Source organism: Balaenoptera physalus, assembly GCF_965194825.1.
Source record: "Balaenoptera physalus genome assembly, chromosome: 17".
NCBI classification, from domain to species: Eukaryota; Metazoa; Chordata; class Mammalia; order Artiodactyla; family Balaenopteridae; genus Balaenoptera; species Balaenoptera physalus.
Window position 1 is genome coordinate 44,277,388 of NC_138895.1, and position 25,891 is coordinate 44,303,278.

General features: G+C 40.0%; 2 long non-coding RNA genes across 2 annotated transcripts in view; one reads left to right on the forward strand and one right to left on the reverse strand.

The window, feature by feature from the left end:
* The window catches only part of LOC309646797, a 79,607-nt gene continuing 53,716 nt past the window's right edge, over positions 1 to 25,891 (reverse strand). Inside the window, exons 2-4 of the long non-coding RNA XR_014255583.1 lie at positions 23,124 to 23,204; positions 7,858 to 11,806; positions 1 to 7,762 (exon numbers count right to left, since the gene is read on the reverse strand). This is a non-coding gene — a long non-coding RNA (uncharacterized lncRNA). The remainder of the gene's footprint in view (positions 7,763 to 7,857; positions 11,807 to 23,123; positions 23,205 to 25,891) is intronic.
* LOC309646799 lies at positions 18,978 to 25,518 on the forward strand. The gene is made up of 2 exons (XR_014255585.1): positions 18,978 to 20,113; positions 23,151 to 25,518. It is a non-coding gene; the product is annotated as an uncharacterized lncRNA (long non-coding RNA).

A 25,891-nucleotide genomic window follows, 5' to 3' on the forward strand; every position in this document is an offset into this window, starting at 1 on the left:
AGAAAGTAGAATGGTGGTTGCCAGGGACTCGGGGGAGTGGGGAGCGAGGAGTTACTGTTTAATGGGTACAGAGTTTCAGTTTTGCAAGATGAAAAAGTTCTGGAGATGAATGGTAATGATGGTTGCACAAAATGTGAGTGTACTTCAAAAAAGTGGTTAAGATGGTGAATTTTATGTTATATATATTTTGCCACAATTTTTAAAAAGAGAGAGACCCAAGAATGAAACAGTTCCTTTTCTAACTCCAGTTTTTAATGTGGAGTGATGCCTGGAGCTGCTGGAGTTTCAGTAACCATCTTGCAACCATGAGGGGACTACACAATACTCTGAGGGGAGCAGAGCATAAAGACAGAACCTGGGCTCTTGATGATAGGCTTAAGTCCCTGAATTAATGATCCTTGGTACAGCTATTCTTCCAGACTTCTTGTTTTATAAGACACTACGGTATCCCTTTTGTTTAAGTCCTTCTGAGATAGGTTTTCTGTTATTTGGAACTGAAACATCTTAACAGATGTAATAACATTGTTGTCAGTCGGTTAGCACACCATATTCCCCAGGCAGGGCTAGGTCCACAATGACCAATTTTTCTCTAACTTTCCTTATCTAAACCCTTCACCAAGTGTTAGAAACTTATATTAATACAATATCACCTCATGACCCACTACAGTTTTCAAGATTTCTAGCTTTAAGGTGACAGAATACCAGGTCAATAGTTTCCCCGCAACCCCCTATGGCTATTCCCTGAGGATGTCTGCAAGAAACAAAAGTACCTCTCTGTTACCATATATGTGCAATTCCCTCTTATGTGAATGATTATTGTGCTTTCTTATATTAAGATAGTATTACACTATAGGGATGAAGCTACATTCTTGCAGGTCTCCCAGGAAGGGTGAGGTCATTTCTGATGTCAGATACTGAAGAAAGAAGTCTGTTTTTCAGTCAGAAGCTTGAAGCAAAGAGGGCAGTCCAAGATAAACAGTTAATGTGGTTTTGCTGAATGAAGGGTCAAATGCCTAGAAACCAAAGGACACCATCAAGAAAGTGAAAGGGCAGCCTACAGAATGGGAGAAAGTAATTTGCAAATCATATATCTGATATGCGTCTACTATCCAGAATATATAAAGAACTTTTAAAGCTCAACAACAACAACATAAAACAAACAGTTCAATTAAAATATGAGCAAAAGACTTCAAAGACATTTCTTTGGACATCTGCAAATGGTCAACAGGCACAGGAAAACATACTCAACATCACTGATCCTTAAGAAATGCAAATAAAACGACAACGAAATACCACTTTGTACTCAATAATATGTCTATAATCAAAAAAACAAAAATAAGTGTAAGATGAAGTGAGGATGTGGAGAAATTAGAACCTTTATATGTTGCTGGTAAGAATATAAAATGGTGCATCTGCTGTGGAAAACAGTTTGGCAATTCCTCGAAAAGTTAAACACTGAATTACCATATGACCCAGAAATTCCACTCCTAGGTATATACCCAAAGAAATGAAAACAGAGACACAAATACTTGTGTACACATGATCATAGCAGCCCTGTTTACAATAGCTCAAAAGTGGAAACAATCCAAATATCTATCAATTGATGTATTGATAAACAAATTATGGGGAGTTCCCTGGTGGTCTAGTGGTTAGGATTCTGCGTTTTCACTGCCATGGCCTGGGTTCAATCCCTGGTCAGGGAACTGAGATCCCGCAAGCTGCGCAGCGTGGCCAAAAAAAAAATTATGGTATATATATACAAGGGAATATGACTCAGCCATAAAAAGGAATGAAGTACTACTACATGCCACAACATGAATGAATCCTGACAACATTATGCCAAGTGAAAGAAGCCGCATACAAAAGACCTCACATGATTCCATTTATATTAACTATCCAGAGTAGATAAATCCACAGAGTTAGAAAGCAGACTGGTAGTTGCCAAGGACTGAGGGTAGGGGAGAAGGGGGAATGACCGCTTAATGGGTACAGAGTGTCTTCCGGATTTTTTGCTTTTTTTGGCCACACCACTTGGCTTGTGGGATCTTGGTTCCCCGAACAGGGATCGAACCTGTGACTCCTGCAGTGGAAGAGAGGGGTCCTAACCACTGGACCACCAGGGAATTCCCAGGTACAGAGTTTTTTGAGGTGTGATGAAAATGTTTTGGAACTAGATAGGGGATGATGAAAATGTTTTGAGGTGATGAAAATGTAGTGGTTGAACAACATTGTAAATGAACTAAAAGTCACTGAATTGTTCACTTTAAAATGATTAATTTTATGTTATTTGAATTTTACCTCAAAAAATAAAGTAATAAAATAAATAAAACCAAGATGCCTAGGAAGCTACTTCTGGGTATTAAATGAAGATGGCTTCTTCCATGGAGAGAAAAGGGAGAGCCAGGAGGTGAGGGACCCAGACAGTCTACTTTGGGCCAACTCTTTGGAGCTAGATTGAAAATATCTCAAAAGGGCAAGCAGAATGGGAAGAGATTACCTGTGCTAAATGTGGAAACTTCTTTGTAAAACAGACTGTTTATAATGCTTCCAGTTTCTACGTTTATTTCCCACAATTTCAAGTAAAATTATTTGTAAAGTTTGGGAAACTATCTTAGGCTGTGAGTTTCTTGAAAGTCAAGAACTGTCATATCTTTGAACCCTTTTAGCCTGGTACATAGTGGGTTCTAGAAATGCTGATTTGATGAAATTAGAGCAGGAGGTTTTGATTACACTTGTGTAGGAGTGTAAAAATGGGAACAATACACTTTTTTGGAACATCCTTGTCATAGCAACAGTAAACAATTACAGATCACAAAGCAAAGTGAGACTCAAATTCAACTGGAGGGACAAAGGAGTAAATTTTTTTATGGTTAAATCAATATTTGGTTTCTTAAAAGAAGTGGTAACCCCTTATAGTATATGTCTTACTACAGTAAGCAAACTCTACCAGGAGGCAGGAATTTTGTCACAAATAATAGAAAACCAAACTCAATTGGTTTAACAGTAAAGGGAATTTACATACAAAATGCCCAAAGGTAGGGCTAACTCCAAGCCTAACCCTGAGGACCAGTTTCTTGCTGTTTGTACACTGCCTTTTCTGTAAAGTTCCTGGGATAGCTTGCTTTCTCACATCCAGCAGGAGGAAGCCAACACAGTTCTCCCATCAGCATTTTCAGGAAAAATTCTGATTGGACTGGTTCTGTCAACTGCCTACCCCCAACCAAGCACTGTAGCCTATTGGATGGAACACTCCCAGGCTTAGCCTAGGTCATATGTTTCATCCCTGGGTTCAGGATAGAATCAGTCTCCCCAGAACCTTGGGATTCCAAAAAGGAAACTGAGGATTGGAGGAAAGGAGAGGATGAGAATACTGCTGGGAAGGCAACTGACAAAAGTCCACGACATAAACTATCTTAAAGCTACATTTTAAAATCCACCTCACGTTTATGGTCTAAAGCCCAAACTCAGTTATACTTAATATTAGTCCAGTGGGATGCTCCTCAAAGAAAAAGTCCTCTGATCAAACAAAGCTGGCAAATAACGTATACTGTAACCCCCTCTTAGAGGTTCCCTTTGCTCACTAGTTTAGCGAAGGCTTTGAGAAATGCTTTGGCAGAGAGGCCGATGAACTTTGTTTAGTCAACTGTTTCACAAGCTTCTTTGACTGAAGGAACCTCTTTTTGAGCAACACCTAATAACAGCCATGGAACAATGGAACATGTTTTGAAAAAGACTGTGTCATTGCAGAAGTCTGACGTCTTCAGACTCAGCTCTGTCTTTGGTGGCAGCAACTTCTTTCTACTTAGTCACCAACTCAACAATTACAGAGGGCTTCCCTGGTGGTACAGTGGTTAAGAATCCGTCTGCCAATGCAGGGGACATGGGTTCGAGCCCTGGTCCGGGAAGATCCCACAGGCCACGGAGCAACTAAGCCCGTGCGCCACAACTACTGAGCCTGTGCTCTAGAGCCTGCGCTCTAGAGCCTGCGAACCACAACTACTGAGCCCGTGTGCCACAACTACTGAAGCCTGTGCACCTAGAGCCCGTGCTCTGCAACAAGCACTGCAATACGAAGCCCACGCACCACAATGAAGAGCAGCCCCCGCTCACCACAACTAGAGAAAGCCCGCACGCAGCAACGAAGACCCAACGCAGCCAAAAATAAATAAATAAATAAATCTATAAAAACAAACAAACAATTACAGAAATTACAGAGCCAGGAGTGGTTTTGCAACCAGAAGATTTAATGCTGTTTTACAATTTTTTTAGCAATATGAGATTATTGTGCAACAATTTCACGAGCCTTTTGTCTGCCAATAATTGCCATGCTTAATCTTTACTATCTCGTTTGTGACACCGTGGTTAGAAAGAAATGAAACAGTATTAAATAGGTATCTCTGGGAATGGCAAACTTTTAAGGACACTGTCACAGGGTAAATTGTAGACTCTAAAATCACAAGAGCTTTACAAGAAAATGACACCCAGACTTTCCAATATTCCCAGAAAATGTTCCCTGTTAAAAACTGTCCTTAATTGTCATGAAGAACCTAGGGGCAAGACAGGAATAAAGACACAGACCTACTAGAGAATGGACTTGAGGATATGGGGAGGGGGAATGGTAAGCTGTGACAAAGAGACAGTGGCATGGACATATATACACTACCAAACGTAAAATAGATAGCTAGTGGGAAGCAGCCGCATAGCACAGGGAGATCAGTTCAGTGCTTTGTGACCACCTAGAGGGGTGGGATAGGGAGGGTGGGAGGGAGGGAGACGCAAGAGGGAAGAGATATGGGAACATATGTATATGTGTAACTGATTCACTTTGTTATAAAGCAGAAACTAACACACCATTGTGTGTGTTATACTCCAATAAAGATGTTAAAAAAAAAAAAAAAAAAACCTTCCTTGTTCCACTCCCATCCCTATTTCACAAAGTGAAGAGATCTCACACATGTCTTGATAAAACATCTTGTGAGAATGTTCCCTTTATTAAAAAAAAAAAAAAAAAAAAAGGTAGATGCTAAATATGCCATTACCATTAGTAAATTTTCTCCCAAAATATCTCACGAATTTAGAGGGCATTGGAGAAAAAAAGTCCAAAAGTGAGTAATGTAAAAGAAATGTGAAAACTATGATTCTTTATCAAAAAGTAAAAGAAATGTGGGCACAGATGAAATTCCCTTTGATATCCAGTGAAGGGCTTGAATGGTGTCAGATTCCCAGTGGTTAATAATCTAACCTGCTTGGGGCCTCATAGGATTCTTTACTCCTTTCCTGCCCTCACCCACTAGCTTTGTTTAGTTCTCCTCATCTTGATACCTCAGTCTTCGGTAATATATTTATACGAAATGCCCAATTTCAGACTAAACGCTGGTTTCAGAGACTTTTTAAAACATATTCCAACAAATCAATCAAGTGCCCAGCAAGGTATACGGTCTTTTACAGGCAACACAGCTGCAGATTTGCTTATTTCTGCACAAATCATTGCTTAGTCGATAGGCCATTTGGCTTTAGTTTTTTTTATTGCAATGATCATTTAAACAATCCTTCTAAATCTATATTCTTATCCACAACCCTGTGGTCCAGGAAAAGCAAAGGAAAGATGTTTGTGGAATGAATTATGGTCATGTTAAGCAGATTTTCTTTAGCAGCAATATATATTCTTGCTGTATCTTGCATGATGTATTTGTAGAGTTAGCTTCTAGAACTCCAGTTTGTATTATGATAGTCACTAGAAATGTGGTTCTAAAGCCAAAAGGTGGAGATTTCATTGGAATGCAGAAGAGAAAAAATAAATGTAGCTAAATTTGTAAATATTATTTGAGTTGATTCCATGTACCAGGAATTATACCACGCACTAGAGATTCAAAGATGAATAAAAAATATTTTTTGTCTCACCCAGTTCAATCCCTCGTCATCTTTTCACCGGACTGTCACGTTAGTATTTTGACTAGATTCCCTCCCTCCAGGCTTACCCCTCTTTAAGCCTTCGGCTACACTGCAGCACAGCAGCCCATCTGAAATGTAACTCTAACCTGCATTTAACGCAAATTCTTTAGCATCATAGCCAAGAATGTCAAGACACTCCTCTCTCTTTCTCCTGTCACTCTTCAGCTTGACATTTATGTTCTAACTGTATCCAGCTCCTTGAGCTTTCTGCGCATGTGCCACATTAATTTACACCTCTGAGCCGTTGCTCGGGGCCTGAGCCTCTGCCAGGCTTGCCTTTCTCAGCGTCTTCTTCCAGCTCAGTTTTGTTCTTTCTTCAAGGTTCAGCTCATTTCCTCCATGAAGCCTTTCCTGAATGTGCTGGGTACTCTAAGTTCTCCCCTATATCTGGGCAATCTTCTAACATGGCACCCTGCATATTATATTAAAATTATGTGTATGTTTCTTCCCTCTCACAATTGGCTCCTTGATGGCAAAAACTGTGCCTTGGCTCTGCCCTGTGCCCTGGTTCATCTTTGTACTCCCAGCTTTCAGCACAGTCCCTGGCCTGTAGTCTACCCTCAACTATTGTTTATTGAATAAAATACAACTGAATTGATCATCTTAAGTTTTAAATTTTACATTTGCTAAATGAAATTAAATTTTGCAAGTAAGTTTTTATACAAACTAACACAACCTACCAAACTCTAGAGAAGAATTTTTAAATAGTGGAGCATTATATAAATTCACTATGGTTTTCTTCTGTTAAGGGACTTTCCTGGTGGTCCAATGGTTAAGAATCCGCCTTCCAATGCAGGGGATGCAGGTTCGATCCCTGGTCAGACAACTAAGATCCCACATGCCATGGGGCAACTTAGCCCATGTGCTGCAACTACTGAGCACACGAGCCACAGTTAGAGAGCCCACATGCCGCAACTACAGAGTGCACGTGCTCTGGAGCCCATGCACCACAACTACTGAGCCCAAGTGCCACAACGAAAGATCCCACGTGCCACAGTGAAGATCCTGCGTGCCGCAACTAAGACCCGACACAGCCAAAAATAAAATAAATAAAAAATAAAAAGTCAGATATGCTATTTCTAAATAATAAGATAATGAACATAATTAATTTTGGAGATACCTTTCCTACCAAACATAAATGTTATCGTGTAAGAAAGTCTCTTCAGTTTCACCACAAACCCTGAGATCCATAACGATGCAAATTACAACTTTATTCTTTTTATGATTTCATAAAAATAATGAGTAAATCCAGCAGTATTGTCATTTCCCAAATGAAGACAATCCAAACTTAGGCCCCACAAGGCTGTTCACAGATAACAATCATTTTGAAAGGAAACCTGAGTGGACAGATGTGACTTATCTGCCCAATATGCCTTCCTTTGGGAACCACCCATTCCTCACTCTTTATGGTCCAGGTGGGAGTGCAATCATTGAACCCCATGCCCTAAAGGATACCTTTGGATTAACCTGTCCACATGGCAACAGTGACCGCTTCAGAGCTGAGTCCACAACCCAACCTGGGAGAGCCACAGCCCTTCCCATGACTACCCACTCCTATGATGCAGAGCAGCTGCAAGCACATGAAACTAAGAAAGTCAATGGCTATCAAACTGAGTTGCCATGACTTGCAACAAAAAGAGTTTTGTCTAATATAATAACCTTGAGTATTTTTAAAGCAGACTATTTCCAATAATGATATAGTCAGCAAAACAACCTTCTACAACATTTTATAACTGTACACACAACCAACCTTCTACACTTAATAACCATAACAACATTCTAAAGCATTTTATAACTGTAAGCAAAAGAACTTTATGTAACATTTTACAACTAAAAACACAACCAATCTTCTATACTTTATAACTGTGAACAAACTGCAACATTTTATAACTGTAAATGAAACACCTTTAACAATATTTTATAACTTCAATCACAAGTTTAACACGCCTGGAAAGTCCTGCCACCTGTTTGACATTTTGAACACATATAAAGGTTTGAAAAATACTGGCTTATTTATCAGTTAGTGAACAGTTTCAGATACTAAAATTTTGATTATTTAATTCATTTAGTTTTTTTTAAGCACACAATCTCTCAGCATACATCTCAGTCACTATCATTTGTGTCATAAGCATAAATTTATATAATAACTATAATTAATTCTGGTTAATTAAAAAATTCACCAATTGTTTTTAAATAACCCAGAAAATCCAAAGAAAGATTAAAACTACAAATTTTAAAGAATTTTTTAGTGACTTATCAAACTGAATGAAAGTAGCTATATCTTCCAAAACATGTATTAACATGTCCTAATCTTTTTTCTTTTTGATTTACAAGTAAAACCAGAACATGACTTTTAAAAAATTAAATTATTACTTTTTTTTTTTTTTTTCTGATATGGCTGTGTCCTCACCAGGATAACAGGCTATTTTGGCCAGAAAATTTCACAGAATATTTATCTCTATACAAAGGGTCTTAAAATTGAGAAGGTTATTAAGGCTGAAATATATATATGTATATTTTTTGTTTGTTTTATTTTTTGATTTTGGTCACATCACACAGCTTGCAGGATCTTAATTCCCCAACCAGGGATTGAATCTGGGCCCCAGCAGTGAAAGTGTTGTGTCCTAACCACTGTACGGCCAGGGAATTCCCTAAGACTGAAATTTTTATCTTACCAGCATATAAAACCCACAAATGACAAATCTGTCCTGAATTACTGAGTGCCACTCCATACGTTTGTCTTTATATTTCACTAGACTATGAATAAAGGAACTACAGTGACAGGCCAGTCCTAGCATGGTTATTGCCCTGTCAGGGACCAAAGCTGACCCAGGCAGCAAGCACAGGGTAGAATATGGAGAGGCCCAGGTGTATGAAGATGAAAACAGCTTATTGTTTATGGAGACTTCAGCCAAGACAGCTATGAACGTGAATTATTCCTTCCTGGCAACAGCTAAGAAGCTGCCAGAATGAACCCTAGAATCTGGGGGCGCCTCGGGCCAAAGCCTGGGTATGGATCTCCAAGAACAGTCCCAGCAGAATAAGAGCCAGTGTTGTAGCAACTGAGCAGGTGGCTAGCAGCAAACAAGTGTAGAGCTAGCATGAGAACTAAGAAATAACCTCCATCCCCACCACTCAGCACACAGCCCCCACAGTAGAAGCACACTAAGCCCTGGCTCCCAAGGGCTGCCTCCTAACAGCTCCATCATGGCACTTTTTACCACTCTAGCAACCAACATCAGGCAGCTGTTACCACTGGCCTCCAGCCCCTACCCTGGGGCTTGGGGGTCAGATCCCACAAGACTCACCTTCTAAAACAAACTTTCTTTACTTTGCATTATAGGTACAAGACAGTGACCTACTTATCTTTCCTCCTCCTCCCCATTTTTTCAGAAAACACTTTTTGTCTCCTGCCCCTTCCCATCCTGCTTTTGGTCAATCTGCATCCCCTTTTCCTCCTCTCCCCAGGATGGAGAAGGTGGTGAACCCAGGAACTGAGGAAGGAGGTTTTCTGTTCAATGACATTAAAGGCCCTGGCGGAAGGTAAAGCTCAGAGCAAGAGGGAGTTTTTGTTTTTATTTGGTTGGAGTTTCTCATCTTTGAAAACACTGCAGTATTCATGAGCTGGCCATGTGGAGGGTGTTTCTAAGTAGAGGTGAGAATGGGAAGAAAAATCTTGGGCACCAGGTGGGAGTCATGTTGTTAGTAACTGGGCAGAGGTGGAAGCGGTGGAGATGCAGTGTCATCTGTGCCTCTGGATCTCTTCCAAGACCTAGTTTCCCCTCACCCAACCTCTTAGATAGCTTTTCCCCCATAGTGGGGGAGACTCTGGACCCCAGAGTCCTCCAAAGAATCTTCACTGGTTGCCTGAATCTTGGGTGCTGCTGTGATCTAATTGGAGGAGGGACAAGTTTCTGATACCCATACTCTGATTTATACATAAGCATTTTTTCCCCTCTGACCTGCAGATGGCCTTAGCCCCAGCCACTAAATCCCCCTGCACTTTGTTCTTTAATGGTAGTTCAGTTGTGATAGTTGTTTTATGAGGGTTCTGATTGATTTACCTGCCTTCTTACCTTTTTAATTAAATGGAATCCAAGGTGTATTTGAGGTTTGGGGAGGGGCTGTAGAAAACAGTACGGGCGGCAGCTACTCCAACCCAGTCTCCACTGTCAGCTTCCTCCAATTCTGATTCTTACTTCACCTATATTCTTGCCAACCCAGCTCTTGGGTAGAGGTTTGCCTTTCCTGGGGAATTAACTGAGCAACTGGAGAGGGATCTCAGGATAGTGTAGACCACAGTAGGGGAATGAAGAGGAGTCAGGCAAGAAGGAGGGGTTTCCTATCCTTTCCCAGGGTTCACATTCAGTTTGATCCACTGATTACCAAGCTTTTTCTACTTCCCTGTAAATAGGTATGATCTTCAGTTCCACTGTACAGGTCTGTTCTGTCCCCCACCTCCCATGAGCCCTATTTCTTTCCTCCTTTGTTAGTAATTTTAGTTTGGTCCCTCCAGGCTTACGCCTAAACCCACCCACCATGCAACCAGTGGTTTAATCCTTGTACCACTGCGGGTAGCACCACAGAAGCCTACTTGTGGCCCCTTATATCGTAACACGTGTTCCTGTGGGCAGGGAACAACTGGCACTGAAGGTCCCCAACAGCTGTCTCACAGCAGCAGATTTAGAGATTTCTAAATCTCTAGCCTCTCTTCACATCCCTCATCAGGTATTTTAGGATGTCTTTGGGAAGCCATCAAGGCAAAAGAGAACTCTCAACTCCTTTTGTTCCAGCCCAGAGTTTTGAGAAAATTGTGGGAAGTAGATAGGAGGGACCACAGTGACTTAGGATGGAACTTTTCTGCCTTCTTGGCCTACAGACTGCCTTCTGTCCCAGAGCAGCTGAGCAAGCCATAAAGCTGAACTTCTGAAGGACCCAGCTTAGGTTCCCCCACTTAGGCCTTCAATTCCTTTCCTTTCCAGGGGCAGCCTTAGTGCCCGTGGCCCTGAAACACACATACATTTCCCCCTTCCTTTCCTGGCACCCAGAGTGCATCCTTACAAGTGGAAGAACTAGGATAGCTCTCAAATTTCGTAAAAATGAAGTTTTTCTCTGTGCTGCTTTCTCCGTGGAGCAGGAGCAAAGATGTTTCATTGCCTTGGGACTGGGAAACCATTTCTCCAGGCTTCTTGTCCCCTCCCCCACCCCCCTTAGGAACAGGATTGGCCTTAGCTTCTGGACCTATCTGCTGCCTTCCTTCTTTTTCTTTTTTTTTTTTTTTTTATAAATTTATTTATTTATTTTTGGCTGTGTTGGGTCTTCGTTGCTGTGCACAAGCTTTCTTTAGTTGTGGTGAGTGGCGGCTACTCTTCGTTGTGGTGCACGGGCTTCTCATTGTCGTGGCTTCTCTTGTTGTGGAGCATGGGCTCTAGGCACGCAAGCTTCAGTAGTTGTGGCTCACGGGCTCTAGAGCTCAGGCTCAGTAGTTGTAGCGCACGGGCTTAGTTGCTCCATGGCATGTGGGATCTTCCCAGGCCAGGGCTCGAACCCATGTCCCTTGCATTGGCAGGCAGATTATTAACCACTGCGCCACCAGGGAAGCCCTGCTGCCTTCCTTCTGCTCCCTACAAGCTCTTCTGCTTTCCGGTGAGCTCTGTTGGGCTTGAGGAATCTCAGTGTTTATTTCCCAGCTCTTCATTTTCTTTCTTCTGCTCAGTTTTTTTTTTTTTGGGGGTGTGTGTGTGTGTGTGTGTGTGTGTTTCTACTAAGAAAGCATTTGACTTTTTCCCCCTTTCTTCCTCTTCCAACATAACAATTGTAATGGAATTCAACTGCTGATTTACTGCTGCATTTACTGTAAGTAAAAAAGGAAAAAGAAAAAAGAAAGAAATTAAATGAATGATAGCAATGACCAGAAGAGAAATAGAGACAATGAAAAATTTCTTCTACTGAACTTTATATGTGTGTGTCTGTCAGTTAAAAAATAATAATAATAATTAATTAAATAATAACGTAATAATAGTAATAAAGTACCTACCGGTTTTTTTTTTCCCCAAGGTAACAGTAGTGTTTGTTTTTTTTTTTAATTGCACACAGGTCTATAAACCTACTAAACAGGTTTTTTCTATTTTTTTTTATACAGCAGGCTATTATTAGTCATCAATTTTATACACATCAGTGTATACATGTCAATCCCAATTTCCCAATTCATCACTCCACCGCAACCACCCCCCCGCGGCTTTCCCTGCTTGGTGTCCATACGTTTGTTCTCTACATCTGTGTCTCAATTTCTGCCCTGCAAACCAGTTCACCTGTACCATTTTTCTAGGTTCCACATATACGTGGTAATATATGATATTTGTTTTTCTCTTTCTCACTTACTTCTCTCTGTATGACAGTCTCTAGATCCATCCACGTCTCAACAAATGACCCAATTTCGTTCCTTTTTATGGCTGAGTAATATTCCATTGTATATATGTACCACACCTTCTTTATCCATTCGTCTGTCGATGGGCATTTAGGTTGCTTCCATGACCTGGCTATTGTAAATAGTGCTGCAATGAACATTGGGGTGCATGTGTCTTTTTGAATTACGGTTTTCTCTGGGTACATGCCCAGTAGTGGGATTGCTGGATCATATGGTAATTCTATTTTTAGTTTTTTAAGGAACCTCTATACTGTTCTCCATAGTGGCTGTTATCAGTTTACATTCCCACCAACAGTGCAAGAGGGTTCCCTTTTCTCCACACCCTCTCCAGCATTTGTTGTTTGTAGATTTTCTGATGATGCCCATTCTAACCGGTGTGAGGTGATACCTCATTGTAGTTTCAATTTGCATTTCTCTAATAATTAGTGATGTTGACTAGCTTTCCATGTGCTTCTTGGCCATCTGTATGTCTTCTTTGGAGAAATGTCTGTTTAGGTCTTCTGCCCATTTTTGGATTGGGTTGTTTGTTTTTTTAATATTGAGCTGCATGAGCTGTTTGTATATTTTGGACATTAATCCTTTGTCCATTGATGTGTTTGCAAATATTTTCTCCCATTCTGAGGGTAGTCTTTTCGTCTTGTTTATGGTTTCCTTTGCTATGCAAAAGCTTTTAAGTTTCATGAGGTCCCATTTGTTTATTTTTCTTTTTATTTCCATTACTCTAGGAGGTGGATCAAAAAGGATCTTGCTGTGATTTATGTCAGAGCGTTCTTCCTATGTTTTCCTCTAAGAGTTTTATAGTGTCCAGTCTTACATTTAGGTCTTTAACCCATTTTGAGTTTATTTTTGTGTATGGTGTTAGGGAGTGTTCTAATTTCATTCTTTTACATGTAGCTGTCCAGTTTTCCCAGCACCACTTATTGAAGAGACTGTCTTTTCTCCATTGTATATCCTTGCCTCCTTTGTCATAGATTAGTTGACCATAGGTGTGTGGGTTTACCTCTGGGCTTTCTATCTTGTTCCATTGATTTATGTTTCTGTTTTTGTGCCAGTACCATATTGTCTTGATTACTGTAACTTAGTAGTATAGTCTGAAGTCAGGGAATCTGGTATCTCCAGCTCCGTGTTTTTCCCAGAAGACTGCATTGGCTATTTGGGGTCTTTTGTGTCTCCATACAAATTTTAAGATTTTTTGTTCTAGTTCCATAAAAAATGCCATTGGTAATTTGATAGGGATTGCATTGAATCTGTAGATTGCTTTGGGTAGTAGAGTCATTTTCACAATATTGATTCTTCCAATCCAAGAACATGGTATATCTCTCCATCTGTTGGTATCATCTTTAATTTCTTTCATCAGTGTCTTATAGTTTTCTGCATACAGGTCTTTTGTCTCCTTAGGTAGGTTTATTCCTAGGTATTTCATTCTTTTTGTTGCAATGGTAAATGGGAGTGTTTCCTTAATTTCTCTTTCAGATTTTTCATCATTAGTGTATAGGAATGCAAGAGATTTCTGTGCATTAATTTTGTATCCTGCAACTTTACCAAATTCATTGATTAGCTCTAGTATTTTCTGGTGGCATCTTTAGGATTCTCTATGTATAGTATCATGTCATCTGCAAACAGTGACAGCTTTACTTCTTCTTTTCCAATTTATATTCCTTTTATTTCTTTTTCTTCTCTGATTGCTGTGGCTAGGAGTTCCAAAACTATGTCAAATAATAGTGGTGAGAGTGGACATCCTTGTCTTGTTCCTGATCTTAGAGGAAATGCTTTCAGTTTTTCACCATTTAGAATGATGTTTGCTGTGGGTTTGTCATATATGGCCTTTATTATGTTGAGGTAGGCTCCCTCTATGCCCACTTTCTGGAGAGTTTTTATCATAAATGGGTGTTGAATTTTGTCAAAAGCTTTTTCTGCATCTATTGAGATGATCATATGGTTTTTATTCTTCAATTTGTTAATATGGTGTATCACATTGATTGATTTGAATATATTGAAGAATCCTTGCATCCCTGGGATAAATCCCACTTGATCATGGTGTATGATCCTTTTAATGTGTTGCTGGATTCTGTTTGCTAGTATTTTGTTGAGGATTTTTGCATCTATATTCATCAGTGATATTGGTCTGTAATTTTCTTTTTTTGTAGTATCTTTGTCTGGTTTTGGTATCAGGGTGATGGTGGCCTCATAGAATGAGTTTGGGAGTGTTTCTTCCTCTGCAATTTTTTGGAACAGTTTGAGAAGGATGGGTGTTAGCTCTTCTCTAAATGTTTGATAGAATTTACCTGTGAAGCCATCTAGTCCTGGACTTTTGTTTGTTGGAAGATTTTTAATCACAGTTTCAATTTCATTACTTGTGATTGGTCTCTTCATATTTTCTATTTCTTCCTGGTTCAGCCTTGGAAGGTTATACCTTTCTAAGAATTTGTCCATTTCTTCCAGGTTGTCCATTTTATTGGCATAAAGTTGTTTGTAGTAGTCTCTTAGGATGCTTTTTATTTCTGCAGTGTCTGTTGTAACTTCTCCTTTTTCATTTCTAATTTTATTGATTTGAGTCCTCTCCCTCTTTTTCTTGATGAGTCTGGCTAATGGTTTATCAATTTTGTTTATTGATTTTGTTCTCAAAGAACCAGCTTTTAGTTTTATTGATCTTTGCTATTGTTTTCTTTGTTTCTATTTCATTTATTTCTGCTCTGATCTTTATGATTTATTTCCTTCTGCTAAATTTGGGTTTTGTTTGTTCTTCTTCTCTAGTTCCTTTAGGTGTAAGGTTAGATTATTTATTTGAGATTTTTCTTGTTTCTTGATGTAGGCTTGTATAGCTATAAACTTCCCTCTTAGAAGTGCTTTTGCTGCATCCCATAGGTTTTGGATTGTCGTGTTTTCATTGTCATTTGTCTCTAGGTATTTTTTGATTTCCTCTTTGATTTCTTCAGTGAGCTCTTGGTTATTTAGTAACGTAGTGTTTAGCCTCCATGTGTTTGTGTTTTTTACGTTTTTTCCCCTGTAATTCATTTCTAATCTCCTAGCGTTGTGATCAGAAAAGATGCTTGATATCATCTCAATTTTCTTAAATTTACTGAGGCTTCATTTGTGACCCAAGATGTGATCTAGCCTGGAGAATGTTCCATGTGCACTTGAGAAGAAAGTGTAATCTGCTGCTTTTGGATGGAATGTCCTATATATATATCAATTAAATCTATCTGGTCTATTGTGTCATTTAAAGCTTCTGTTTCCTTATTTATTTTCATTTTGGATGATCTGTCCACTGGTGTAAGTGAGGTGTTAAAGTCCCCCACTATTATTGTGTTACTGTCGATTTCCTGTTTTAAAGCTGTTAGCAGTTGCCTTATGTATTGAGGTGCTCCTATGTTGGGTGCATATATATTTATAATTGTTATATCTTCTTCTTGGATTGATCCCTTGATCATTATGTAGTGTCCTTCCTTGTCTCTTGTAACATTCTTTATTTTAAAGTCTATTTTATCTAATATGAGTATAGCTACTCCAGCTTTCTTTTGATTTCCATTGGCATGGAATATCTTTTTCTATCCCCTCACTTTCAGTCTGTACGTGTCACTAGGTCTGAAGTGGGTCTCTTGTAGACAGCATATAGATGGGTCTTGTTTTTGTATCCATTCAGCAAGCCTGTGTCTTTTGGTTGGAGCATTTAATCCATTCACGTTTAAGGTAATTATCAATATGTATGTTCCTATGACCATTTTCTTAATTGTTTTGGGTTTGTTTTTGTAGGTCCTTTTCTTCTCTTGTGTTTGCCACTTAGAGAAGTTCCTTTAGCATTTGTTGTAGAGCTGGTTTGGTGGTGCTGAATTCTCTTAGCTTTTGCTTGTCTGTAAAGCTTTTGATTTCTCCATCAAATCTAAATGAGATCCTTGCTGGGTAGAGTAATCTTGGTTGTAAGTTCTTCCCTTTCATCACTTTAAGTATATCATGCCACTCCCTTAGCCTGTAGAGTTTCTGCTGAGAAATCAGCTGTTAACCTTATGGGAGTTCCCTTGTACGTTATTTATCGTTTTTCCCTTGCTGCTTTCAATAATTTTTCTTTGTCTTTAATTTTTGCCAATTTGATTACTATGTGTCTTGGCTTGTTTGTCTTTGGGTTTATCCTGTATGGGACTCACTGTGCTTCCTGAACTTGGGTGGCTATTTCCTTTCCCATGTTAGGGAACTTTTCGACTATAATCTCTTCAAATATTTTCTCTGGTCCTTTCTCTCTCTCTTCTCCTTCTGGGACCCCTATAATGCGAATGTTGTTGTGTTTAATGTTGTCCCAGAGGTCTCTTAGGCTGCCTTCATTTCTTTTCATTGTTTTTTTCTTTAGTCTGTTCCGCAGCAGTGAATTCCACCATTCTGTCTTCCAGGTTACTAATCCATTCTTCTGCCTCAGTTATTCTGCTATTGATTCCTTCTAGTGTAGTTTTCATTTCAGTTATTGTATTGTTCATCATTGTTTGTTTGTTTTTTAATTCTTCTAGGTCTTTGTTAAACATTTCTTGCATCTTCTCGATCTTTGCCTCCATTGTTTTTCCGAGGTCCTGGATCATCTTCACTATCATTATTCTGAATTCTTTTTCTGGAAGGTTGCATATCTCCACTTCATTTAGTTGTTTTTCTGGGGTTTTATCTTGTTCCTTCATCTGGTATATAGCCCTCTGCCTTTTCATCTTGTCTATCTTTCAGTGAATGTGGTTTTTGTTCCACAGGCTGCAGGATTGTAGTTCTTCTTGCTTCTGCTGTCTGCCCTCTGGTGGATGAGGCTATCTAAGAGGCTTGTGCAGGTTTCCTGATGGGAGGGACTGGTGGTGGGTAGAGCTGGGTGTTGCTCTGGTGGGCAGAGCTCAGTAAAACTTTAATCCACTTGACTGCTGATGGGTGGGGCTGGGTTCCCTCCCTGTTGCTTGTGTGGCCTGAGGCAACCCAACAGTGCAGCCTACCTGGGCTCTTTGGTGGGGCTAATGGCAGACTCTGGGAGGGCTCATGGCAAGGAGTACTTCCCAGAACTTCTGCTGCCAGTGTCCTTGTCCCCACGGTGAGCCACAGCCACCCCCGTCTCTGCAGGAGACCCTCCAACACTAGCAGGTAGGTCTGGTACAGTCTCCCCTGGGTTCACTGCTCCTTCCCATTGGGTCCCAATGCACACACTACTTTGTTTGTGCCCTCCAAGAGTGGAGTCTCTGTTTCCCCAGTCCTGTCGAAGTCCTGCAATCAAATCCCACTAGCCTTCAAAGTCTGATTCTCTAGGAATTCCTCCTCCCGTTGCCGGACCCCCAGGTTGGGAAGCCTGATGTGGCGCTCAGAACCTTCACTCCAGTGGGTGGACTTCTGTGGTATAAGTGTTCTCCAGTCTGTGAGTCACCCACCCAGCAGTTATGCGATTTGATTTTGCTATGATTGCGCCCTTCCTACCGTCTCACTGTGGCTTCTCCTTCGTTTTTGGATGTGGGGTATCCTTTTTGGTGAGTTCCAGTATCTTCCTGTTGATGATTGTCCAGCAGGTAGTTGTGATTCTGGTGTTCTCACAAGAGGGAGTAAGAGCACGTCCTTCTACTCCGCCATCTTGGTTCAGGCTCTACCTACCAGTTTTAATTTTAACCCTTTGGTTACATCCTGATACAATAATATTTTTGTAAATAATTGTCCGGTAACTAATAAATACATTTTAAAAAAATCAAACCACCTGCAAAAGATACAATTTAGACAACTATACTAAATTGTACCACTGATATAACTTTGTGTTTCCTTGATTCTTTTTCTAGGTTTAAAACAAACAATAATCTTATTTTTATTTTTATTTTTTTTAAATATAGATAGTAATTTTTTTTTTTTTGACAGCTTTGGGTCTGTTGCTGCACGCGGGCTTTCTCTAGTTGCGGCAAGTGGGGGCTACTCTTCGTTGCGGTGCATGGGCTTCTCATTGTGGTGGCTTCTCTTGTTGCGGAGCATGGGCTGTAGCCAGGCGGGCTTCAGGAGTTGCAGCACATGGGCTTAGTTGGTCCACAGCATGTGGGATCTTCCCGGACCAGGGATCCAACCCATGTCCCCTGCATTGGCAGGCAGATTCTTAACCACTGCATCACCAGGGAAGTCCCAAACAACAATTTTAAAAGAATACTACTTTTTTTTTTTTTTTGGCTTTGCATCATGGGGGGCCTGGGATCTTAGTTCACCAACCAGGGATCAAACCCACGCCCCCTGTAGTGGGTGTGTGAAGCCTTAACCACTGGACCACCAGGGAAGCCCAAAAGAATACTACATTTCAATTATAAAGATATTATTCAAATTTGGCAAAATATTTTATATGTGAACTAAAACTTGCATTACCAAACCAAAATATCACAACTTGCAGTTTACACTCTGTTTTACTGTTTTAAATGTTAAACACAGATAACAAGTTCAAGGGGTCACAGTGAATGGCAGAAATGAAGTCATTCAAATTCTGTTTATCCATACAATTACTGTGCTATCATTATTTATTTTAATCTATTTTTTAAACACAAAATATCTAATAACACAAGGGGTGGAGACACGAACTAAGCTCAGAGTGAGCTCAGATCATGCTGATCCTTTATGAACTTACTCTTTTTTTTTTCCTTTGGTCACATCGAGGGCCTTGTGGGATACCAGGGTTGTGGCAGTGGAAGAGCCGAGTCCTAACCACTGGACTGCCAGGGAATTCCCATGAACTTACTGTTGAAATGAATTCATATAGTTGAGTGTATGCATGACAGGAACCAACTGTTTAACTGGGAGTTCTCCCAATTCACTTCCATGTAGAATACCATGTTTATTAAAAGATAACTAATAGTAATGTGTCAGTTTGAAGCTATTAAAACTCTCAACAGTAACTGCAGCAAGTCTTTAGAATTTAGAGCAACAAAAGATTTTTTAGAGGACCATGTTATTGCTTACATTGTTTAGAATTACTAGCACATAGTGATAACAAAACTCCAGCCAAAGTTTATTTTTGGCTTTAAAAATACAGACAATGCACCCCCTACATAATTTCAACTTGTTTGCTCTGTTGTTAAGTTTGCTATTCACTACAAAGTCTTTACCAAAGATTTAAGAACAACAGTTGGGAAATAAAGGGTAAATACAGCTAGAGAATGTGATCTACACAATCCCTGGAGTGCACAGCACACAACTATCCAGCTCATACTCTGCCTGCTATGGGCTGAACTATGTGTCCCCCCCACAAATTTGTATGTTGAGGCCCTAACTCCCAATGTAATTGTATTTGGAGCTAGGGCTTTTAGGAGCTAATTAAGATTAAATAGGTCATAAGGGTGGGTGTCCTAATTTAATAGGATTGGTGGCCTTATTAGAAGAAGAAGACGCGGGGACTTCCCTGACGGTCCAGTGGTTAAGACTTGGCGATTTCACTGCCTGAGCCTGGGTTCAATCCCAGGTTGGGAAACTGAGATCCCGCAAGCCACGTGGCATGGCCAAAAAAAAAGAAATAAAAGAGGAAGATACTTTCTCTCTCTCTCTCTCTCCCCTCACCCCCCGCCTCTGCATGCACAAACCGAGGAAGGACCATGTGAGGACATATCAAGACATCCATCTGCAAGCCAGGAAGAGAGCTCTCACCAAGACCGAATTGGCGGGCACCTTAATCTTGGGCTTCCTAGACAGGAGTGAATTGGGAGAATTTCCAGTTAAACAGTTGTCTCCTGCCACACATGGAATCAGCTATATGCACTCATTTCAAGAGTAAGTTCTCTATGAGAAATGAATTTCTGTTGTTTAAGACAATCAACTATGGTATTTTGTTATGACGCCCAAGCAGACTAATACACTGCCCCATGTAGTGAACTCCACCTTGCTCTGACAGGAGTTGCTGAAGATGTGGCTGTAATCAAGGAGGATATTTAATCCATGGTAAACAGAGGAAGAACTTTTGGGGCCTTAGAGTGCCCAGACTGGAGATGGCTGTGAACTTGGTAGATGGACTCCAGGGAGAAGAGGGACACATGAGACAAACTCCTGTGCTTGAGTGCCAACTTTCTTTTCACCCCCAATTTATGACCAGTTTGTGTGTGTGTGTGTGTGTGCACGCGCACACACACTAATGCATATTTTATTACGCCTCAAGTATCTTTGGAATTAAGACATTTTAAATATAGTTTAAAGTGAGTACAAGAAGAATGAAAGGGGAGGCATTAAAGAGAATAACCATAGAAAGCAAACAGAAAGAGGCAGAGAGAAAGAAAAAGGAGGAAATTAGAAGATGGGAATAAATGGTGGAGGAATCACGGATTACTAGCGTGAGTTCCCTGCATTCACATCAGTTGGCAACATGAGAAGTGACTAAAGAGACAGCAGGGTCAAGAAATATTCAACCACGGACGTAAAATGTTACACTGATTATCATTGGGAGAAGTTGGGTGAATGCATATAGGAACTCTCAGTAGTACTGTTTTTGCAACTTCTTGTGAGTCAAAGTATTTAAAAATTGAAAGTATATGGGGGCTTCCCTGGTGTCGCAGTGGTTAAGAATCCTCCTGCCAATGCAGGGGACACAGGTTCGAGCCCTGGCCCGGGAAGATCCCACATGCCGCGGAGCAACTAAGCCCGTGCGCCACAACTACTGAGCCCGCGTGCCTAGAGCCCGTGCTCCGCAACAAGAGAAGCCACCACAATGAGAAGCCCGCGCAACGCAAAGAAGAGTAGCCCCCGCTCACCGCAACTAGAGAAAGCCCACGCACAGCAACGAAGACAAAACACAGCCAAAAATAAATAAATAAAAATAAAAATGAAAAAAGAAAGTATATGCATATTTAAAATATATAAATATATTTTAACTTAGAAGAAGAGCTACATCTAAAACTCCACTGAGCAGGTAATATAACATACTGTCAAATAAGAGTATAGTTTATATCCGTTAAGTGATCTGTTGAATAAATATTCTTTTTTTTTAGTAATATTAAAGTTTTATTCGAGGGATAGACACCTACAAAATGTTAAAGGGCAAATGGCAGAGGTTCAGGTCTGATACTATTTAATTAATTTTAACTAATAACTAGGGGAAAATATGAAGGACATACAAAGAACAAAATATGGACATTTTCCACAGTTATGAAATTGAATAAATATTCTTTTATATAGATCTTGTGCCAACCAGTATGCTAGGAGCTATGAAGATAGAGGTGAAAAGATAAGGTCACTGTCCACAAGGAATTGATGGTTTAGTGGAGAAATAGACACACATAAAATAAATATAAATATATTTAATAAATATAATGTGACCACTATTTCAAAGGAGAAATGGACAAATTCTGTAGTGGACATTTGTTTGTTTTGGTTGGCCAGCTTCTAAATATCCTTCCTATTTGGAAGCAATCTCAAGACCAACAAGATGTAGGGCTTCACTGCCCAATATGGAAACCTAAAGGGGGCCCTGCCATTGTCCCCTATATTGGCAGGTGGATTCTTAACCACTGGACCACCAGGGAAGTCCCAAGTTACTGGTCATTCTTAGCTGTAGTGGTATGTTGGAGTCAGCTTGTACCTGCTCATGAAAGCTTATTGTAAATTATTCAGGAATATTGTGAAAATATTGTAACAATGCTGAGTGTATTAATTTCCTGTATCTGGTATAACAAACTGCCACAAACTCAGTGCTTTAAAGCATCACAAATTTATTACCTTATAGCTCTAGAAGTAACAAGTCTAACATTGGTCATCAGGGCTGCATTCCTTCTGGAAACTCTAAGGGAAAATCTGTTTGATTGCCTTTTCCTTTCCTTGGCTGTAGGAATTACCTTCATCCATCTTCAAAGCCAGCAGCATAGCATCTTCTACTCTCTCTTTTTCTGACCTCTGCTTCTATTGGCATATCTCCTTCTCCTCCCAGTGATTACATGAAGCCCACCTAGATAATCCAGAATAATCTTTCCATCTCTAAATCCTTAACTTAATCACATCTGCAAACTCCATTTTGCCATTTCAGGTAACATAGTCACAGGTTCCGGGGATTCAGCTGTAGACATTTTTGAGGAGCCATTATTCAGCCCGCCATTAATGATCAATCTTTCAATTCTTACTGAGTACAGACTTGGTCTCAGATTCCTAACACAAGCACTTCATAGCAATAGGTCTGAGTCAGCACAGGAGATAAAAACCTATATTCCTCTCTTTAGCCAATGTTAAATTTGCCCAATCATTCAACATATATTTATAAAGTTTTTACTATGAGTTATGTGTTGTGCTAGACAAATGTTGATGGAAATGGATGCAGACCCTGCCCTAGTGGAGGTCAAAGTCTATGGAGGAAGAGAGGCACTAACCAAGTAAGCAAACCAAGAAATACAATAAAAAAGTAAGAAGAGTGCTAGCAAGGGAACAAACAGGGTCCTGATAGAGAGCAGGTGTGATGGTCAGGGAAGTCGTGTGTAAGAGGGTAACAAGCTGAGGCTTGAAGGATTGGGAACCAGTGTTGTGAAGAGTGGGGAAAGATGTTACCAGCGAGGGGCCTCTGTGTGGGAAAGCTCTGAGGCCGGACTAAATGCTTTCATGCAACCAACACTGACAGTGCTGAGAGAGAATGCTGTGGCAGCCCCAGATTGCTTCCTTGAGGTACAGATTCTCTGAATAAAGCTGACACTTCCCCACAGAGGACTTACCATGGTGAGACTGTATTCACCTATGGCCAACTTCTGTCCCCACCTGGCCACACCCTTTGACTAGAGCCATCTAGCAAAGAAAGCTGTTAGAAAATAACCTTTGCTCTCATTCTTCACCTGTCCAGATTGCCACGCTGCAGCACTTGAGTTTGGCCAGAGTCTTTCAACAGTCTGTTTTTCTGTGTAGGAGGGAGAAATTGGACTTGTGCATTAGTTCAGAGGGATATAACATTCTAGACAAGTAGGTATTTCTTTTATTTTAAAAGAGCAACTAGTATGTTCTCTGCCCACGAATCTGTTACACACACTGACACTGTTAAACAGATACACTTTAACTGAATAAAAAAGGTACAGTTTTACCTATCTGTTGAATATTTGAAAATGTCGTAGTAGCTTTTTTTCTTCCAGAACTGCTGTTTCCGTCTTGCTTCATATTTCATGTTTGATTAATACTGTCATTGTTCCTAAATGCCCCTACTGTTAACTACGTTTTATTCACTGGAACTTCTAATTTGTCTTTTATTATTGTCCTTTCTGTTTTCAAATTAAGGTATTGATATTATTCCCACTTTTTTAACTTTTTTAAATTGAAGTATACTTGATGTACAGTATTACATAAGTTACAGGTGTGCGATATAGTGATTCACAATTTTTAAAAGTTATACTCTGTTTATAGTTATTATAAAATATTAGCTATATTCCCTGTGTTGTACAATATATCCTTGTAGCTGACATTATTCCCATTTTAGGACAGAATTCTTGAACTCAAAAACAGAAGCTTTAAAAATCTCTATTGTCTCTTGTCATGAAGAACTCTTTGGTAGGAATGTCTATTTTAAGGAACTTCAACACAGTACAGGGAGGGAAGGCAGAGTTTAATTCTGCAAGTTGCTGTACTGACTCCATATGGCCACCAGGGGGAGACAAAACTGTTGAAGCTCTTTTATCTCCAGAGCTTCTGCAGTATTTTTCTTTAGCTGTAATCTTTGCCTTTGACTTGTTCCAACCCAAACATGTACATAAATTAGGGAAGCAATTTGCATAAAGCAGCTCAGTCCTGTTTTCCTAATATAATATAATTCCTGGGAGCCTTTCCTATTTATTTACTGCTCCACCAAAATGGTTAAGGGGCGCATGTGACAAAGTGAGCTTTGTAAGCAAAAGTGAGGTCATGAGGATCCAAATTCTAACCACTACTGCGTGCAGACATGCCCCAGTAGATCATGTAGCAGAGAATCAAAGCGAACTCAGCTTTTTACACAGATGTGTGCATCTTTTACACTTCAGATAGAGCTCTCAAAAGTGGCTGAAAAAAAAAGGAAGGGGCCCTGGATACTGAAAGGGTAACAGTGCCTTAGCCATGCTAGAAGCAGCACTAAACTATAAAATGACAAGTGCAATGTATTCTGAGTGCTCCCTGCCACTTCACAGAAGAGGAACTGGGAGCATAATCTCATGTAAAGAAGTTCTGGACAATATTGCAGTCATTTGATCACTGACAGGCAGCAGGAATTATTCAAGCAGGTAGAAGTAGAGATGCAGAGGTGACAGGTCATTTTATAATGATCATCTAATAGATTTCATGAAAAAGTGCCTCTATTTATATCTCTATTGATGAATTTACTAAAAGGAATGTGCTCAAATTTATCAAAAAACTGATAGAGTCAATTCAATTTAGTGAATTATTGAATTATTCTAACCATGTCGTCTGGATTCTCTCCTAATGCTCCAATCACTCATGGACTCAAACAAACAAACAAAAAATGATTGGCACTGCCTTCTTAAATTTAGGTTCAATAGATGGGGCAATTGGGTTCAGATATCTAAATTTTTAAAAAGTTGTAGAGATGAGTTTGATTCATGGTCAGACCTGAGAAAAGGTGATATGGATTCACCAAGATGAATTCATTATTTCTGACAAATATGTCAAGGTGGGACTTCCATGGTGGTCCAGGGATTAAGACTCCATGCTCCCAGCGCAGGGAGTCTGGGTTCAGTCGCTGGTCCAGGAACTAGATCCCACATGCGGAAACTAAAAGATCCCACATGCTGCCACTAAAGATCCCGCACGCGGCAACAAAGTTCCTGCGTGCAGCAACTAAGACCCGGCACAGCCAAATAAATAAATAAATAAATAAGTATTTCTTAAAATGTGTCGGGACCTCCCTGGTAGTGCAGTGGTTAAGAATCTGCCTGCCAATGCAGGGGACACATGTTCGAGCCCTGGTCCGGGAAGATCCCACATGCTTTGGAGCAACTAAGTCCGTGCGCCACAGCTACTGAACCTGCGCTCTAGAGTCCTCCAGCCACAACTATTGAGCCCGCGTGCCATGACTACTGAAGCCCATGCACCTAGAGCCCGTGCTCCGCAACAAGAGAAGCCACCGCAGTGAGAAGCCCTCACACGGCAAGGAAGAGTAGTCCCTGCTCACCGCAACTAGAGGAAGCCCGCACATGGTAACAAAGACCCAACGCAGCCAAAAATAAATAAATTTATTTTTAAAAATGTGTCAAGGTTATGGAAGATGGAAGCTGGATGAAGGGTATACAGGAACTCTCTGTACTTTGCAAATTTTCTGTAAATCTAAAATTATTCCAAAATAAAAGTTTATTTTAAAGTTAAAAAAAAACAATAGATAGAACAAATTTAATTAAATAACCGTTAAATATTTTATCTAAATGTTTCCCATCAAAAGATATTAATTGTCAAATTTTTAAAAAAAGGAGATTGTAAAACAGTTTTATATGTATAATATAGATGAAATACAAGTAATTGAAAAGATGTATGTATAGTACATGTTACAGTTATCTCTCTTTGGAAGATGGGATTATATATGATTTTTTTTTCCTGGTTACCATTATTTTT